The sequence below is a fragment of the Lampris incognitus genome, chromosome 8, assembly GCF_029633865.1.
Source record: "Lampris incognitus isolate fLamInc1 chromosome 8, fLamInc1.hap2, whole genome shotgun sequence".
NCBI lineage: Eukaryota > Metazoa > Chordata > Actinopteri > Lampriformes > Lampridae > Lampris > Lampris incognitus.
Window position 1 is genome coordinate 50,513,882 of NC_079218.1, and position 17,056 is coordinate 50,530,937.

Genomic DNA, 17,056 nt, shown 5'->3' on the forward strand with positions numbered 1-17,056 from the left:
GGAGAGAGTGATGATCGGAGCAGACTTCAATGGGCATGTTGGTGAAGGGAACAGAGGTGATGAGGAGGTGATGGGCAGGTATGGTGTCAAGGAGAGAAACGTGGGAGGACAGATGGTGGTGGATTTTGTGAAAAGGATGGAAATGGCTGTGAAACAGTAGCAGTTAAAGTTCAACTACTTCTTACTTCCTCAGTTCTTGCTATGCCTGTGATGTTCTGCAAATGCTGCGATTAGGATCTCACCGAGCATTCTTTTTTCTACCACTTCCTTCATTGATTAACTCTTCCGTTGATGTTGAAGAGGTGTGAAAGCCACACGGATGGAAGAGGAAAGGTAAGATGGTCATCTCTGCATAGAAAACAATATCACTAGGATTCAATTCAAAGGACAGTAAACCAAATTACACAAACATTTTCATCCTGAAATATAGTGAACCATTGCAAGAATGGAACAGAGTAACGTGGCACAGACACAACCGAGTTTGTGTGTGTGCTCAACAAAACCCTCTGCTGGATCTGCACCGGCTATGGAGCGAGGAGCTGAGCAAGAAATGGTCCAGTTAGAGAACAAATCTGCCTTGTATTAACTCTGGAGGAAGTGTGTGCGTGTGTGTGTGTGCGTGTGCTGGGGAAAAAGAAAGAATGCAACAGGGGATGAAAGAGTGGGTAGATACAAAAGGATAAGAGAGAGAAGGCTGGACAGACGGGGCCGAGAGGCTCAGATGGAAACGTTCGCATAGTTCTTCACTCGGAGATTCCCTGAGTAACTACGAACATCTGACAACAAAGGCAGCGCACAACACAGATATTTTCTTCCCCCAAAAACAGAACTGAAAAGAAGTGGGGAAGTGGAAGACTTTTGACATGAGGCGTTGGGGAAAATGCCTGGTCTCCTCTCTGCAGTTTGGGATTTGACCACAAACGAGAACGTTTCCCGACACGCTTCAAATATACGGTAATGAAAATAATGTTTGATCGTGCATGGAGATATATGTTTGTGTGTATGGTGAGAGGGGGTATGAGGGAGTAGGAACATGAGTAAAGCAGAGAGAGAGAGAGAGAGAGAGAGAGAGAGAGAGATTACTGATGTCTTTGGACACATGGAGGTTTTTCCTGGAGTACTTAAAACTACATTGAATGGGACTCTGAAACCAGTCGGTGGGATTGGAGTGACGTCTGTGCCCTACAAAGGACTATGGTCATTTTGCAACACAGTGGTTTCACCTCAGGCAGCACGGTGGTGCAGTGGTTAGCGCACAGCAAGAAGGTCCTGGGTTCAAGCCCCGGGGTAGTCCAACCTTGGGGGTCGTCCCGGGTCGTCCTCTGTGTGGAGTTTGCATGTTCTCCCCGTGTCTGTGTAGGTTTCCTCCGGGGGCTCCGGTTTCCTCCCACAGTCCAGAGACATGTAGGTCAGGTGAATCGGCTGCACTGAATTGTCCCTAGCTATGAATGTGTGTGTGTGTGTGTGTGTGTGTGTGTGTGTGTGTGTGTGTGTGTGTGTGTGTTGGTCTGTCCAGGGTGTCTCCCCGCCTGCTGCCCAATGACTGCTGGGATAGGCTCCAGCATCCCCGTGACCCTGAGAGCAGGATAAGCGGTTCGGATAATGGATGGATGGATGGTTTCACCTCTTTTAATCCATAAAATCCTTGGCGTCCGGGTAGCATAGCGGTCTATTCCGTTGCCTACCAACACGGGGATCGCCGGTTTAAATCCCCGTATTACCTCCTGCTTGGTCGGCGTCCCTACAGACACAATTGGCCGTTTCTGCGGATGGGAAGCCGGATGTGGGTGTGTGTCCGGGTCACTGCACTAGCGCCTCCTCTGGTCGGTCGGGGCGCCTGTTCGGGGGGGGGGGGACTGGAAGGAATAGCGTGATCCTCCCATGTGCTACGTCCCCCTGGTGAAACTCCTCACTGTCAGGTGAAGCAGCTGGCGACTCCACATGTATCGGAGGAGACATGTGGTAGTCTGCAGCCCTCCCTGGATCAGCAGACGGGGGTGGAGCAGCGACCGGGATGGCTCAGAAGAGTGGGGCAATTGGCCAAGTACAATTGGGGAGAAAAGGGGTCGGGGGGGGGGTCCATAAAATCCTTATTTGTATCGTTTGGTGTGAAATTTGCATCAGCACTTCACCACACCAGAGAAGCGCACATCTTGCGGGTCACCGGAGAGCACAGTCGCTCCCTGTGAATCTGCTCTGCGCTGCTCACCAGACTCCCGCTCATCCACGTGTCCCCGTAGCTCGGGCGTCCAACGTCATTCGTAGGCTCCATTTTAACTTTGTCAAGGGATCGTCTGCACGCCGAGGAGATTGTGACCGGAGTCATTTCATCACATCTCTCGTCACCTGAAAAGGAGCAGAAACATTCCCACGGGAGCAATTGGCGCTAGATAGGTGGAAGAGAACCAAAGTGCTTCTGGTCATTTACTCCCCACTCGCATCCATCCCACTGTTCTTATGTGCACACATAATGAAGATGACTGTTTGACTTCAGTTCGGGGGAAGAGCTCATATCTCGTCCGTGCCCCGTCTGCGGTTACTAACAAAGCCTCTGCACACCTACCTACACGATCAGTCCTGCTCTGCACTGTGACATACTCCACGTTGTCCTGGTAAAACAATACAAGAAAAGAGCGGTAACGTTGGATGAGCATCCTCGAGCATACAATGTGGTAATTACTGGCTGTTTGGCCCAGGAGCAGATATGAAAGGTAATGCCGAACACACCCGTGTGCTTCATCTGATCGAGATCATGCAGCAGGCGTTCGTCTCGCACCACCGAGTACAGGGCTTTGAAGGACGAGGAGTCTGAGTGGAGCCACCTCTTCTTCTTCTGCTGCTCTGTCGTCAGCTCGGCGTGGTAACAGCGGCGCTCCACTCCATCCTCTTCCCAGCGATGGACCCCGCAAATATGATGTAGCAGAGATGTCCACTTGCGCATCAATTCCTGAAAACAACATTTTAAATCACAAACACGATTGGATTTGGATATACTTTAATGATCCCCACAGGGAAATAACCCATCCTAGCCCTGTAGCTAGGAGCTAGCTGCCATGCCTCGGTCAAGGGCACAGACAGGAGTATTAACCATGCATGTCTTTTCTGATGGTGAGGGAAACCGGAGCTACCGGACAAAACCCACCGCAGACACGGGGAGAACATGCAAACTCCACACAGAGGACGACCTGGGATGACCCCAAGGTCGGACAACCCCGGGGTTCGCTGTGAGGCAACAGCGCTAACCACTGTGCCACCGTGCTGCCAGTGGCAATGGCAATGACAATGGACAAGCATTGTTGATGTCTGCACACTGGTTTAGCGAGCTGTTGTGAAACACTGCGTTATGAGGGCAGTGGCAGCCGTTCTGCGTTTTGCACATTACATAAGATAACCAAGAATAGCCGAATGTGGCAGTTATTTTAGCTATCACAACTTTGCATAATGTAGATCTGCAGGGTTCGTCTTACCCTTTGGCTGTAGTTTGTATACCAACTTGTTAAGGTGGGAGTGCTGTGCTGCTGGATCGTGATACATTACCTCAGAGGAGACAGAGTGGGCTTGTGTCTAAGCAGTAATATTTATCTATTAACGTCTTACCTCTTTATCACCTCCACACGTGCTGCGACTCCACCACATGTGATTGCAGATACTCGTCACCCAAGGCATAAGCTCTCTGCAGTCCTGACAGCTTGCCAGTTTCAGCAACTTCTTCCTCAGTCCTGGTTTTGAACAAATGGAAAAGGTCTGGCTGGGTAAATCACATAAACAACGGCTCTAGCAAGAACAGATTTTTTCACCCCAATTGCACCTGGGCAACCGCCCCGCTCTCTGAGCCGTCCCAGTTGCTGCTCCACCCCCTCTGCCGATCTGGGGAGGTCTGCAGACTACCACATGCCTCCTCCGATGCATGTGGCGTCACCAGCCGCTTCTTTTCACCTGACAGTGAGGAGTTTCACCAGGGGGACGTAGTAGCACATGGGAGGATCACGCTATAACTTCCAGTCCCCCCCGAACAGGCGCCCCGACTGACCAGGGGAGGCGCTAGTGCAGCGACCAGGACACACACCCACATCCGGCTTCCCACCCACAGACACGGACAACTGTGTCTGTAGGGACACCCGACCAAGCCAGAGGTAACAAGAGGATTCGAACCGGCGATCCCTGTGTTGGTAGGCAACGGAATAGACCGCCACGCTACCCGGGCACTAGAACAGGAACAGAATTGTCTTAAGCTGAATAATCACGAGACAGCAACAACAACTAACCTTTACAGGTATCCCATTCGTCGAAGTGGTGTTTTATTTGTGGTAAGGACTCTCTAAGTAGCTTATGACTGGAGGAAGATCCATCTGGGGTCATGATCTGAACAGCCAATCCCTCGTCCATATGTTGTTCGAGTCCCCTCTGGAAACCTAAAGGTTCTCTTGTGTTGCTGTTTGCTTCCGTAACCTGGGGGTATAAAACAAGTGAGAATTTGTAATGTCAGTAATGTAGCCCAGATAGTAATTTTATTGGATCAAGGTTTCCATCGCCTAACCTGAACCAATTCAAAACGAATGATCTCTTTCGTCGAATCATCCATAAAAGAATGTGTCGTATATTTGGCTGAAAATCCCTGCCTGTCTGAACGTCCATCATCACATCTGCCTGTCTTCACCATTTACTGACTGCCCCATCTGCCTGGAAAGAATGTGTTGTGTTGGCTGCAGTGTGCTTCTTCTGGAACTGGAATCAAGTGCCTTGACTGTATTGTGTAGTGCAGCCCAGTCTTGTGATGCTGCTGAAGTATGTCAAACCGGTAAAACGCATGGATCGCGACATCAGGGGTTGTTTCCCTGATATGTACATGTATAAAGCCGTTCAGGGTAACATTTTGGTCTCAACAAGTGTGACAACATTTTGAGAATGACATCGACTTAGTCTTACATTTAGGAGTAAGAATAAGTGCAGTGTGTAAATGTGTAGCTGTTGGGAGATATCTCAGCTCCCAGTTGAGCCAAGAGAGCTCAGGGTGTCTTAACTTTGACGGGAGTTGCCAGCAGATGGCTGCGTTTGACGCTCAGATGCAGGGAACATAGCACACCTTGCATGGTGTGTATGGCCACATTGATAGAAAGATGCAGGAAGAAGAAGGTTCAAGAAAAGTTTTTTTTATATATTTGTCATCATCTTAATCATTACCAGGTGGGTAGGACGTCAGGGTGTAGATGTGTGCAGAGGATGTTAATTTAAACGCAACTGTTATGAGTTGACTGTTGTTCAGATAAGACGAGTTAGCCGTTCGTTTGTTCATTTGCTTTGTATATATTCTTTTGTTTCACTTGTAGCTACACCTTGCAAATAAATCATTTTTGTTAAATAGAAACAGTTTCGAGTCTGCCCCCTACATTTTAGCCACTCAGGTCAGGCTTCCCCACAGTTGGTGGCAGCGGCAGGATCCAGCCAGTAGGAGGCAGTGAAGGAGGTGCCAACCTGAGAAAAGAAACGTCAAGCAACTGGTGTGCCTGAGATTCATGGTGTCCTTGACCAGCGCGGGGCAACGGTCGGCTGCCGGATCGACTAGGTTGTGCTGAACGGTCCAGTCTTTGGGGACATCTGGTGCGGAAGCAGTCTGACAGGGGTGCCAGGATGGAGCAGGAAGGCAAGCAGCAGGAGCAGAGGGGGAATGGAGTCCAGCAGCAGTGTGCCCAGCTTCAGCAAGGGGATGCAGCAGGACCATCAGTAGTGTCCGCAGCTGTTGGAAGGTGCGGCAACCGTCTCTAACCCCTCTGCCAAGCTCAAGGCAGAGTACTCTGACAACCAAGCTATTTGGGAGAGGCCTAACGCCCAGCCAGTGGGAGCATCCAGAGGAGGACACTTCAGTCGAGCGAGGTTCCCTGACTGGTGAGGCCCAAGGATTCATGAAGAATGGAAGAGCCAGATGCCGGTGCGGTACATAAGCCACAGACTCTTTCCGAGGGAAGTGCGATACTTCATTGTTGAAAAGGGAGCTCTAGCAATTAAATGGGCTTAGGACACTTTGAAGAAGTATGACTTCATTGGTAGAGACTTTGTGCCTGAGGCCGATTGCATTTGTGGTGGAGCCCCTGAGAGCAGGGATGACTAGCTGCTGTCTTTGTTCGGCCATGTTGTTTTCGGTTCCGGTGCAGACCAGGGGCCTCATGTATCAACCGTTACTATGGGCAAATTTGTGCATACACACTCATGGGATTTTTTAGTCCTGAAGTTTGTCTCAGAGACCAGTGTAGAATCTGGGTAACCCCTGAATTTAGACATCGATTGGCTAACACTGATGTCTTCGCAGGCCTGGGTGACTGCTCGTTGCACGAGGTAGACAATAGATGTTACGAGGAAGGAATTACAAATAACCATCATGCTTTGCGGGCTAAAAAACTCCATGGGTGTGTACGCACAAGTTTGCCCATAGTAACGATTGATACATGAGGCCCCGGGGCACAGGGGTGTCATTGCTGACTTCTGGTTCCAAGACTCTGAGGAGTAATGGTCTTAAGAGGGGGTGACAAAGTGGGTGAGAACACACCATTTGTCCCATCACCTTAATCATTACCAGGTGTTGGCTTTCCCCTGCCACAGCAGTGCAGCCTAAAATTCACTTAATGTGGAAACTTAACTCCTTTAAAGTCTGTAACCCCATTTTATGTATTATTTTTTTTACCAATCATTTATTAAAAGTCTTTTAACTTTTTCCTCTATTTGTTGGTTTAACGGGTTGACTGTGAAGGGCAGAAATAGACTAAACAGTATCGTTAAGGTCTGCTCCAGGATAATGGGAGTCCAGCAGAGAGACTTGTCCTCCCTCTGGGAGAAGTGTGTGGCCCAGAAAGCTAAAGGAATTGTTTGCCAATCTGACCACGTCCTGTAATGCCCTCAGGCCGGCGCTATGAAGCGCCCCCTAGGAAAATGAATCGCTATTCTCCGTCCTTCATTCCTTCTGCTTCCAGGCTGTTAAAAGCTGAGATGAGTCATTTTAAATGAACGCTTTATATTGTTTTGAACCACAATAGTTGATTAATACCTTGTCTGTTTTTTGCACGGCTTGTGGGCCTGACTGTAGTGGGGGAATGTGGCGTGTAATGCATCTTGGAATGCTTTATTTGTTTATTTATTGTTCTATTCTGTTGGCTTATATGGACTTTTGCCCTTCGCCTGGTCCTCGTGTGAGTCTGCATGCAGGGGCCACATGAGGGTGGCAGTGTGCCTCCTTTCCCAAGTACCGATCTGTCTGTTGTTTCAGACATGGTGATGATTACCACCTGTTTGTGAGTTTGTGTATGTCTGGGTGGACTGTGGGAACTGAATTGCCCTTCTGGGATAAATAAAGTTTTCTGAATCTGAATAAACTCAGGTGCTGCTGATTGACTCAGGAGTATTTAAACAGTTGATCTGAAGTTTAGTAGTGGGTAGGATGTCAGGGTGTTGATCTGTGCACATGTTAATTTAAGCTCAATCGTTATGAATTTTTTGTTCAGTTTAAGACGAGTTCACTGTTAATTTGTTCGTTTGCTTTGTAAATATCCTTTTGTTTCACTTGTAGCTACACGCTGTAAACAGTTTTTGTAAAATAGAAACAGTTTTGAGTCTGCCTCCTACATTTTAGCCACTCAGGTCAGGCTTCCCCACAATATTTATACAGCCTTGGAGTTTGTCTTCTTTTTTTTTGTATTGTAAGCAAAGTTTCTTCTTTGGACCAATTCAGATTAGGTCTTGCTGAATGCATTCTTAGTTTGAGAAACTGAGCCTTTGGGTTTCTATACGTACAGCTGTTAATCCATTTGAGGTGGTGTGGCAGACATTCCGCAACTCTCAAATTAGAAAACCTAATTAGCAGTTGTTCCATTGTAAGTTTATTCTTTACTTATTCAAAAAGTTCATTACAATTGCAAAGGCAGCAATGAAATAGTGATGTACAGTGGATATAAAAAGTCTACCCCCCCCACCCCGTTACCATGACAGGCTTTTGTAATGTAAACAAATAAGATAAATCATGTCAGAACTTTTTTCCACCTTTAATGCAAAATTGGAGCCTATAAAAATAAAGTGGAAAACAATTGGAAACATTTTAGGGGGAAACAGAAAAACACAGAACGTCAATAAACTGGTTGAATACGTGTGCACACCCTTTTATAACCGGGGGAGTGGCTGTGTTCAGAATCAACCAATCACATTCAAGCTCAAGTTAAATAGCAGTTGGTGCACACCTGCTATCAATTAAAGTGCTCGACTCCAAATAAAGTTCAGCTGTTCAGAATCAACTTTATTGGCCAAGTGTGCTTATGCGTATGAGGAATTTGACTCCGCTTTACAACAGTGCAAAATATAAGCAGTGAACAATAAAATACAACTTACAAGGTGCAAAAACACCATCAGCAAAAATGCAGTAAAGGTGTGGTGGACAGATATGAAGGTGTGTAAAGTGACATGCGAGTAACTATTCCACATATTGCACGTGCCCAATGGTGGCAGCACATCAGTCTCATCGGACTGAGGAGATGCCCGAGTTCATTAGTGTCGCAGCTTTTGGAAAGAAGCTGTTTTTCAGTCTCTTTGTGCGCGTGTGGATTTATCTGAAGCGCCTACCTGATGGGAGGCTCTGAAACAGATGTTGTCCAGGTGTGTAATGTCTTTTATGATGTTCTTAGCCCTCCTCAGACAGCGAGTGTTGTGAAGATGCTCTAGTGAAGGCAGATCGGTGCCAACAATGTCCTGTGCCGTTTCCCCAACACACTGGAGGGCTTTTTGTCAGCTTTGGTGCAGCTGCCGCACCAGGCTGTCATGCAGTTTGTTAGGATGCTCTCGATGGAGCCTCTATAAAAGTTTACAAGCAGATTTTGGGGGAGGTTGGCTCTCCTTAGCCTCCTCAGAAAATAAAGGTGTTGTGGTGCCTTACCACTGCTGAGGTGTTGTCAGCCCAGGAGAGATCCAGCTGGGGACTCTCCACCGCCTCTGTGTTGATGTGGACAGGACTGTGTGTGATCTTCTTTGAGGTCCTAAAGTCCACGATAATCTCCTGGTCTTTTTGGTGTTTAAGACCAGGCTGATGTCAGCACACCACATTGTCTGGTTCTGAACCTCCTCCCTGTATGCCACTTCATCATGGTCTGATATGAGTCCGATGACGGTTGTATCATCCACAAACTTAACAATAGTGTTTGAGGTTTGGATGGGTTGGCAGTCATGTGTGAACAGTGCATAGAGGAGGGGGGTCAGCGCGCAACCCTGGGGGATGCCGGTGCTCAGGATAAGGGTGGAGGATGTGTGCTTGCCCAGTGTTACAGTCTGGGGGTGGCTGGTGAGGAAGTCCAGTATCCAATCACATATGGAGGGAGTTAGTCATAGTTTGTGGAATTTGTCGACCAGCTTGTTTGGTATGATGGTGTTAAACGCCAAGCTGTAATCAACAAACAGCATCCTGACGTAGGTGTTGGGTCTTTCCAGGTGAGAGGGGGCTGTATTTAGAGCCACACAGATGGTGGCCTGTTGATCTGTTTGCCCGGTAGGCAAACTGGTGTTGGTCTAGATCATCTGGGACAGTGTCTCTGATGTGGGTGAGTACCAGTTGTTCGAAGCATTTTGAAATGACAGGTGTAAGAGCGACTGGCTGATAAGTCACTGGGACAGGTTACCACAGGTTTTTTGGGAATGGGCACGATGGTGCTGGATTTGAGGCATGTGGGGACTGTACATAAGGATAGAGAGAGGTTGAAAATGTGTGTGAATACTTCTGCTAGCTGGTCAGCACAGGCCCCATGGCTTTCCGTCTGTCGATGCTGCAGAGGTTCCACCGCACCTCTGGAGTGTATACAACAAGGGTCTGTGGGTCCCCCAACAGTTTGAAACTGTCTGGAGGGTTGGTTATTGTCTTTGTCAAACCGAGTACAGATGTTACTTGGTTTGACAAAGACAATAACCACCGCTAAGTTGTTGTTGTCTTTATTCCACCGCTAGGTTGGCAGTGTTGTTGGCTGGTGTACGCTGTGTGTTACTTACCCTTTTGTAATCTGTCATGGTCTGGATGCCTTGCCACATCCTCCGTGGGTTGGAGTTGCTGTTGAAGCCCTCCTCCTTTCATTCCTTTCATAGTTTGTAGTTGTGTTTTGCAGATCTGATACCTCTCTTAAGGTTCGCTCTGGTGACACCACAGTGTTACGGACTAGTCGGGTCTAGGGGTTAAGGGTTAAACACGCAACACTAGTCCTAACCTGGAGTGTGTAGAAAAGATGGAAACGAGAAAAAAAGAAGGAGGAGGACTGATTTCCAAGACGAGAGAAATAGCGGAGGTGGGCTAGCTTACCGAGGTAGCAGGCTAGCAGTTAGCAGGTCCCTCCGACAAGGCCTCGGCCGCACAAGTCTCAGCTTCCGTAAGCGGCGGACACCGTCTTGGTAGTTCAGTTCAGTTTAGGTTGATGGTGGATGGATCCTCAAAAAAATAAATAAACGAGACTTGGTTTTCTTCAAAGTCCTTCAAAGCTGGAATGGCGTGAACCTGCACCGCGTTCTCAAAATGGCGCATCCAGAGGCGTTAGGTAACCTCCCGCCGTTAACAAACTCCCGCCATTAACAAACTCCAGGAGACGCACCCGCGCCTCATGGTGACGTCCTCTTATATACCCTGCTTAACCACGCCTCCAATCATTTCTCAATGAAAACCAGTCCAAATAAGTAAGAAAAGAAGAGGGGAAAGGGCAGCTATAACCCCTACCACTTCTAACAATAGGCTGAAGTGTCTCCTGATTTAGAAGCCGTGTCACGTGCCCTGAGCAGCCGTTTGACTTCGCTGTTCATCCATGGTTTCTCATTTGGGTACACTTGGATCCTTTTGCTAACAGTGTCCGTGCAGTATGACAATATAGATGAAATGTACCCCTCCAGGTCTGTCTGATGGGCAAATATACTCCATTGTGTGTTCAAAACAGTCCTGGGGTTGAGAGATGGCTCCCTCGGGCCAAACTTTAACTGTCCTGCTGGTCAGCTTAGCACTGATAGCAAGGGCTTTGTGTGGTAGGACAAGAAACAAAGAGGGGTGGTCTGAATGTCCAAGGTGGGGTCAGGGTATGGCCCTGTCAGCATCCTTTATGTTAGCATAGATATGATCTAAGGTGTTTTACACCTTGGTTGTGCATTTGACATGTTGATGGAATCTGGCAAGGACATAAAAGTCAGGTGCAAAAAAAATAAAAGGTGCAATCAACACAGTTTCAGAGTTGAACATGAGACTATGTGGCAGCCCCTGGTGCCTGGCATTGGGTGGCAGGAGCTGTATTTAGGAAAAAGTTAAATGAGAATCCTAACACGTTATTTACAGAATAAGTTATTTAAAGCATAATGCCGAATTCAGGGCCCCATTCAGCACAGATTTCCAGGAGAATGGCTACTGGTAATCTGAATCAGTTTATTAGCCATTCATCACCATGGTCCCTGAACACGTGTTCACATCGAACTCTTCTATTTGCTAAGTCTTCAAGAAATGCTGAAGCAGCCATAATTTTGCATTACACAAGACACCATGATCACTATTTACAGGCCGTGTGCCAATGAGCAAGACTGATTTCAACATCTGCTCCTGTATTTTCACAATGTGTGTCTGTGTGAGAGTCTATAAATGGCCAAACTACAGCACTTGGGGCCTTGATTCTTTTTGGAGGTTATTGGGGATGATCAGGGGCACCTACAAAAAAATAGCAGAAAATTAAAATATAATTATAATACTACTACTACTACTTTCGGCTGCTCCCGTTAGGGGTCGCCACAGCGGATCATCCGTAAAATATAATTATAATAATTATGCGTAATTATGCAAAACATGCATTTTTCTAAAAATGGCTAAAAACCACTTTTCTCGGCATTTCAGGTGATTCTGAGCATCTTTGATTTTTTGACCTATATACATTTTTTTTGGACTTAGAAATGTTTTGGCATTATGCAAAATAAGTGCATTTTTGCAAAAATGCACTTATGATCCTCATTTTTTTTGGAGGTGGTAGGTATTGTTCCAGAGAGGACCAGAAAAATAGCAGAAAATTAAAATAATTATGCATAATTATGCAAAATATGTATTTTCCAAAAATGGCTAAAAACCACTTTTCTCGGCATTTCAGATGATTCTGAGCATTTGGGGGGAGGGAGTTGGAGTGGGGGGGGCAGGGGGAAGGCGGTTAGCTGGCAGGATGAAGAGGAGGGAGATTTAGACGGGTGGATACCAAACCGCTACATTGTAGCGGGGTTCTTCTAGTCACCTTATAAAACCATTAATAGACTAGTGCACAGGTGGCGGCGGTGGTTTCATCTGCGTGTCTTATTAGTAGTTTACACTAATATGGCTCCCGAGCCCACGTTGTTCTCAAAGTCTAAATACATCACATTTAAGGGGTAGGAATTGAGCCGCACAACGCTCACCTCTGCAACACTTGGCCGAGGGGACGTGGGTATCCTGGTCCGACTTGGAGCGGGCGGATCGGGGCATAACTTATCCAGAGCCCTCGTGGTCCGTGACGGGGAAGACTCCCGACTCCTCCTACCTGCTGCCGCTGACGCCGACGCTTCTTCGCTGAAACCGGGTCGTTTTTCTTCCTCTTCCCATCGCCGGAAGACCGGCAGATCCCGCTCTATTCTCGAAAGTAGATTGGTGCACTTCTGACAAGTTCGTATAGACTTTTCGGGACATTTTGTCAAAGTCAGTCCCAGATCGACAAGGCGATCGAAAACGGTTTTGGCCTTCCCTGCTCTTTCAAAGATCTTAGTGGAGTGGCTAATGACGCCCTGTATTTTCAGATTCCTGTGGCAAAACCGGCAGGACTCGTTCACCGCCATCCCGACACGCCGACCGTCACGCTGTAGTCTGTTTACGTTTTTCTTCCCCCGTCGCTCGGCGCCACGTCACAGGGTTCGTTGCTCTGATTGGTTGTAGGGCTACCCAGTTGCGTCATGTTTCTGCGCCAGTTGGTAACGCCCCTCGGAAATCAAGTCAGTGTCGCGACGTCGACCTAGACTTTCGTGACAAAACGTAGTTTTGTGTATTTAAAAAAAATCATTTATTAATTGTTTTTTAATATCACGCACAATTGTTTTTTACATTGCAACAATACAATGCCGGAGTTTCAGTACAGGGGAGAGTCAAAACATAAAAAGTCATGATTATAGTCTGAATATAATACAATGCAAAAAAATAAACAGGGAAAGGCTGACACACAAAAAGAAAGTGAGGTTGATGGTCAGATGATGATGATGATGATGATAAGAGCCACTATGTTAGGAGTCTTTCAGGAAAAGCCCCCCAGTATACATCTAAGCTGTTCATTTATCTGACGTGTTGAATATTTTTTTCCAAGACGAGAGATGTTTTCATTGCCCCTTTTGTTAGAAGCTATTGTGGTAAGAGATTTGAAAAGGAATATCAGATCAATGTAAAATAAGTTAAATATTAGTCTTGGAGCCCATCACCTTGCATCTGTGCATGTGAAATTCACCAGACAAACAGGATTTGAGAGCATTATCTACAGGAGATGAGCCGGACTGTTGTGTCTTCCTGACACAGTGTGCCACGTGTCCAGAATAACTCACGACACTCAGCTGGTTTTGATAAAGGAAGGCGTTAATCGGGTTTAGTGAACTCTTCAACTCACACGAAACAAGACCATGGTCAGTGCACGTCAAGCGAAGACAGAAAGTGTGACAACTGGTTTAAAATCAAGCATGGGTCTACTCCTGCATGTGTCCACGTGGGTGGAAGGCGAGGTTCAGTACACGTGAGGCTGAGGACTTTTCCAGGAGGTTCTGCTCCAGGAGTACTCAAGTAGTACAAGACGAGTAACGGAGGGGATCCTGCTGCAGCCCCCAGTGACCCTCCTGTGGTATTGCTGTAATCATTTCCTGGGGATGGATGGATGATGATGTTGATGATGATGATTGATTGTGATGATGATGATGATGATTGATTGTGATGATGATGATGATGATGATTGATTGTGATGATGATGATGATGTATGCGCTATTGCTTTCGACATAATGTCCATTTCTTCTTTAATGACTATGTCAGTCACATCTCCACACGCACAGCAGAGTGGGGGGGACGGGGGGGGGCACAGGTGGCTGTCAAACGTAAACATATGAGTTCAAATCCAACTCATTTTTGAAACTTAATGCAATGGGCATATTTCAAAAGTGTTTATTTGCTCGCTCCTGTGTGTAGATGACACACAAATTGGACAATATCTGTGGCTCGGGCAACACAATTTGAGCCATTTTGTCGCATCCAGATGTTGCGCTGAGAGGAAGGCATCGCCAGCTCATCCAGGAGACAAACATCCCTTCCACCTTGTGGTGGAGTGAGCTGCAGTCGCGTTGACTCCATGCGGCTTATCTTCACAGCTGCACCCAGCGAAGAAGATGCAGAAGAAAGCAGCACCTCCCCCAAGACTCAACAAGACCTCTGGCCTGTTATGCATAAGAACGCTCGGAGAAAGATTTGGTTTCAACTGCATAAAAATTCTGAGAAGGGCCTCCATCTAGTCTTACATGGAGGAGTAAGAATGAGTCTACTACTTTTGGCTGCTCCCGTCAGGGGTCGCCACAGCAGATCAGTTTCCATCTCTTCCTGTCCTCTCTCACCACATCCATAAACCTCCTCTTTGGCCTTCCTCTTCTCCTCTTCCCTGGCAGCTCCATATTCAGCATCCTTCTCCCAATATACCCAGCATCTCTCCTGCACACATGTCCAAGCCATCTCAATCTTGCCTCTCTTGCTTTCTCCTCAAACCGTCCAACCTGAGCTGTCCCTCTAATATACTCGTTCCTAATCCTGTCCTTCTTCATCACTCCCGGTGAAAATCTTATCATCTTCAACTCTGCCACCTCCAGCTCCGCCTCCTGTCTTTTCATCAGTGCCGCTGTCTCCTAACCATACAACATGGCTGGTCTCACAACCATCTTGTAAACCTTCCCTTTAACTCTTGCTGGTACCCTTCTGTCACAAATCACTCCTGACACTCTTCTCCACCCACTCCACCCTGCCTGCACTCTCTTCTTCACCTCTCTTCTGCACTCCCCGTTACTTTGGACAGTTGACCCCAAGTATTTAAACTCATCCGCCTTCGTCACCTCTACTCCTTGCATCCTCACCATTCAGCTGTCCTCCCTCTCATTCACACATAGGTATTCCGTCTTGCTCCTACTGACTTTCATTCCTCTTCTCTCCAGTGCATACCTCCACCTCTCCAGGCTCTCCCCAACCTCCACCCTACTCTCGCTACAGATCACAATGTCATCCACAAACATCATAGCCCACGGAGACTGAGTGCAGTGTGTAACAGGTGTATTGACTGGTCTAAGCTGCACATTGGTTTAGGAGAGCCCAGGCTGTCTTGGCAGCGGATGGCTGCGTGAGGAGGCGCAGAGCATCCACCTGTCCTGGCGTGGATAGCCACATGGATGCAAAAAGATAGAGGCCTGATTGTCAAGAAGCAGTTTCTTAATCAAAAGACATGAAGGAATGCTGCTTTTTGCCAGTATAATGTAAGGGGGAGAGGTGCTCTTCTGAGGAAGGGATGAAAAAACAGCAAAGAAAAAAAACCAATCCTATAGGGGGACTCTCTTCCATATACTAAATATGGAGAGACTTTCTGGAAAGGGCTGTGCTATATATAATGAAAAATTGTGCACCAGTGTGTATCAACATTATGCCTTTTTAACTTTATTATGCAGCCCTTTAATAAAGGCTTCTTATTTTGTATGGAAGAGAGACTCGCCTTGGGAGTGGGTTTTTTGTGTTTTTAAGCAAAGTTTCTTCCTTGGACCAATTGGGCTCATGTCTTTTTCAATCCATTTTTAGTTTGAAATGCTCAGCCTTTGAATTTGTACACAGCTGTCAATCCATTTCCGGTGGAGTGGCAGACATCCGTCAACGCTCAACGAGACCCAATAGAAAAGCCAGTTCCACTGGTTTTTCATCAACATGTGTATTTAAACTCATCGAAGCTTCGTATGTGGCCCATCTAGTACACTTCCTTGTATTGATGTTGAGACACGGTGTCACGTGACATGGTAATTATTGAAAAATATTCCAGATTTTTCTTCTTTTTTTTAAAAAAAATATTCAAACCCATTGAAGCTTTTCTATGACAATGTAAATGTGTATGTCTTGTGGTAGACCTTGCTGATATACCGTTTAAGCCATTGACTCACATGAGGGTATAGAAACGTGTTATTTCTGATAAAATCTGTACTTAAAACAAGTTGAGCTTCATATGCCAGTATAAGGAAGGTAATGTGACTTATGTAACCACAGTTTTTGGTAGTGATGTTTCATCGCTGGGTTCCATGATCAGGAAGTTATTGAGAAATTAAATTTTTTTTTCAAATTAGCACATTAACAGAAGTGATTGTGCCTCCTGCGGGCATGGCGATTTTCTAATATTGAATTTGAATCAGGCATTTATCCATGAGGATACTGAACAACAAATCTACTCATATATTTTCACAATGTGTGTGTGTGTGTGTGGTGTTAGTGTAGATAGCGGGACCGAAAACTAAAGCACTTATGATCCTACTTCTTTTTGGAGGTGGTAGGTATTGTCTCAGAGAGTAAGGGGAAAATCCCAGAAAATTAAAATTATGCGTAATTATGCATAAATATGCAAAATATGCATTTTTCTAAAAATGGCCAAAAACCACCTTTCTCGGCATTTCAGATGATTCTGAGCATTTTTGATTTTTTCATCTAAATTTTTTTCTGGGAGCCCCCCCCTTAACCTGGAACATGTGACCCTCTCCCCCTTTAATGTTATTGTGTATGCAATGTCATGTATGTGAAATATGCTCGGTGACCATCGTCTACTGCTTGCCATTTAGCCCCTTTCCACCCCCCACTTGAAGTGGGGTGCCGCTACATTGTAGCGGGGTTCTTCTAGTTAGTTCATATTTCAACCAAATGGTGTGTTGTTGATGGTCCCTTACTCATACAAGCCAGGGCTGTCCTGCTAATGCAGTGGTTCTCAACCTTTTTGGGGTCCTGGACCCCCTGCGTATTTGTGATCTACCCTG

The 17,056-nt window shown here is 46.5% G+C and overlaps 1 protein-coding gene across 1 annotated transcript in view; it reads left to right on the plus strand.

The window, feature by feature from the left end:
* The first annotated feature begins 550 nt into the window (after positions 1-550).
* The window catches only part of phldb1a (pleckstrin homology-like domain, family B, member 1a), an 86,961-nt gene continuing 70,455 nt past the window's right edge, over positions 551-17,056 (plus strand). Inside the window, exon 1 of the mRNA XM_056284960.1 lies at positions 551-954. The gene's annotated coding sequence lies outside the window, so the exon portion shown is untranslated. The remainder of the gene's footprint in view (positions 955-17,056) is intronic.